Consider the following 3,501-nt stretch of genomic DNA (forward strand, 5'->3'; position numbering starts at 1 on the left):
TGTCCAAGCAACCCAAGGCTGGTTTCAGCTGCGTGTTAACACTCGCAGCCGTGCTGTTCAATTGGCTATCCAGTGAACGCTGGTTAGCTCTTGATTTTCCTTCCACACACCGAGCCTTCAGAAATCATTCTTATCTCCACTTCAGAATGTTCCATTCGTTCCCTGCGAATCTGGAATTCCTCTGACTCTCCACACCAGGCAGATTTTCCTAACAACACTGGTGAATGACCAGGTAATCCAATGCTGGTTTTCAGCGGCTGATCACACTCACAGCCTTGCTGTTCAATTGGCAATCCAGTCAAACCTAGTCAGCTCTTCATTTTCCTGTCCACACAACCCAGCGTTCAGAAATCATTGGAATCTCTACTACAGAAATTTCCATTCATTCACTGTGAATCTGGAAATAATCTGAATCTGCATTCCAGGAAGGCTTTCGTTACACCACTGATGAATGTCCAAGTAATGCAATGCTGCTTCTTAGTGGTCTGTTCACACTCGAAACCGTGCTGTTCATTGGCTATCCACTCAATATCGGTCAGCTCTTCAATATCCTGTCCAGACTATCCAGATTTCTAAATGTTGGCAATCACCACTACAGAATGTTCCATTCAATCACGCGAATCTGGAATTCATCAGAGTCTCCACTCCTGGAAGGTTTTCGTGACACCACTGGTAAATGTCCAAGGAAGACAATGCTGGTTTTAAGCCGCCTGATAACACACTCAGCCGTGCTGTTCAATTTGCTATCCACCCAACCCTATTCAGCTCTACATTTTCCTGTCCTCATAACCCAACCTTCAGAAATAATTGGTATCTCCTCCACAGAATGTTCCGTTCATTCACTGCGAATCTTAAATTCATCTGACTCTCAACTCCCGGCGGGTTATCGTTACACCACTTGTGAATGTCCAAGTAAGCCAATGCTGGTTTTCAGTGGCCTGTCCATACTAAGAGACGTGCTGTTCATTTGGCTATCCACTCCACCCTGTTCAGCTCTACATTTTCGTGTCCACAAAACCCAGCCTTCAGAAATCATTGGAATCACCACTAGAGAATGTTCCATTCATTCACTGCGAATCTGGAATTCATCTGAACCTCCACTCCCGGCAGGTTTTCGTTACGCCACTGGTGAATGTCCAAGAAACTCAATACTGGTTTTCAGAGGCATGCTCAACTCACAGAAGTGCTGTTCAATGGGCTATCCACTCAATATTGGTCAGCTCTTCATTTTCCTCTCCACACAAACCAGCCTTCAGAAATCATTGGGATCTCCACTACAGACTGTTCCATTCATTCACTGCGATTCTGCAATTCATCTGACTCTCCGCTCCAGGCAGGTTTTCATTACAGCACTGGTGAATGACCAAGTAATCCAATGCTGGTTTTCAGCCGCCTTTTCACACTCGCAGTGTGCTGTTCAATTGTCTAGCCACTCAAACCTGGTCAGCCTTTCATTTTCTTTTCCACAATATCAGACTTCAGAAATCATTGGAATCGCCAGTACAGAATGTTCCATTCATTCACTGCCAATCTGGAATTCATCTGAATCTGCACTCCAGGTAGGCTTTCATTACACCACTTATGAATGTCCAAGTAACACAATGCTGGTTTTCAGCGGTCTGTTCACACTCTAAGCCCTGCTTTTTACTGGGTATCCACACAACTGTGGTCAGCTCTTCATTTTCATGTCCAAACAATCCAGACTTGAGAAATCATTGCAATCTCCAGTACAGAATGTTCCATTCATTCACTGCGAATCTGGAATTCAACTGAATCTCCACTACCTGCAGATTTATCTTACACCACTTGTGAATGTCCAAGTAAAACAATGCTGGTTTTCAGAGGCCTGTTCATGTTCGCAGTCGTGCTGTTCAATTGGCTATCCACTCAACCTGTTTTGCTCCTCATTTTCCTGTGCACACAACCCAGCCTTCAGAAATCATTGTAATCTCCACTACAGGATGTTCCATTCATTCACTGGGAATCTGGAATTCATCTGAATCTGCACTCCACGCAGGCTTTCGTTACACCACTGCTGAAAGTCGAAGTAATGCAATACTGGTTTTCAGTGGTCTGTTCACATTCGAAGCCGAGGCTTTTTACAGGCTATCCACTCAACACTGGTCAGCTCTTCATTTTCGTGTCCCCACAATCCAGATTTCAGAAATCATTGCAATCTCCACTACAGAATGTTCCATTCATTCACTGCGAGTCTGGAGTTTATCTGATTCTCCACTCCCGCCTGGTTAACATTACACCACTTGTGAATGTCCAAGTAAGCCAATGCTGGTTTTCAGAGGCCTGTTCATACTCGCAGCCGTGCTGTTTAATTGACAATTCACTCCACCCTGTTCAGCTCTTCATTGTCCCACCACACTACCAGCCTTCAGAAATCTTTGTTATCTCCACTACAGAATGTTCCATTCATTCACTGCGAATCTGGAATTCATCTGACTCTCAACTCCACGCAGGTTTTCATTACACCACTGTTGAATGTCCAAGTAACCCAATGCTGGTTTTCAGCGGCCTGTTCATATTCGCAGCCCTGCTGTTTACTTGGCTATCGATTCAAGCCTGGTCAGCTCTTCATTTTCCTGTCCACACAACACAGGCTTCAGAAATCATTGGAATCTCCTCTACAGAATGTTCCATTCATTCACTGCGAATGTGGAATTCAACTGACTCTCCACTCCATGCAGGTTTTCCTTACACCACTGATGAATGTCCAAGTAACCCAATGCTGGTTTTCAGCTGCATGTTCACACTCGCAGCCATGCTATACAATTGGCTTTCCACTAAATCCTGATTAGTTCTTGATTTTCCTTCCACACGACCCAGCCTTCAGAAATCATTGGAATCTCCACTAGAGAATGTTCCATTCATTCACTGCGAATCTGGAATTCCTCTGAACCTCCACTCCCGGCAGGTTTTCGTTACACCACTGTTGAATGTCCAAGTAACCCAATGTTTTAAGTGTTTTCTTCACAAGCGCAGTGGTGCTGTTCAATTGGCTATCCACTCAACCCTCTTCAGCTCCATTTTCCTGTCCACATAACCCAAACTTCAGAAACAATTGGTATCTCCTCCACAGAATGTTCCATTCATTGACTGCAAATCTGAAATTCATCTAATTCTCAACTCCTGTCAGGTTTTAGTTACACCACTTGTGAATGTCCAATTAAGCCAAAGCTGGTTTTCAGTGGCCTGTTCTTACTACGAGACGTGCTGTTCATTTGGCTATCCATTCCACCCTGTTCAGCTCTACATTTTCGTGTCCACAAAACCCAGCCTTCAGAAATCATTGGAATCACCACTAGAGAATGTTCCATTCATTCACTGCGAATCTGGAATTCATCTGAATCTCCACTCCCGGCAGGTTTTCATTGCACCACTGCTGAATGTTCAAGTAACGCAATGATGGTTTTCAGCGGTCTCTTCACACTCGAACCCGTGCTGTTCACGGTCTAGCGACTCAACACTGGTGAGTTCTTCTTTTTCCAG

Source organism: Sorex fumeus, unplaced genomic scaffold (genome assembly GCF_029834395.1).
Source record: "Sorex fumeus unplaced genomic scaffold, SorFum_2.1 ptg000098l, whole genome shotgun sequence".
Lineage (NCBI taxonomy): Eukaryota > Metazoa > Chordata > Mammalia > Eulipotyphla > Soricidae > Sorex > Sorex fumeus.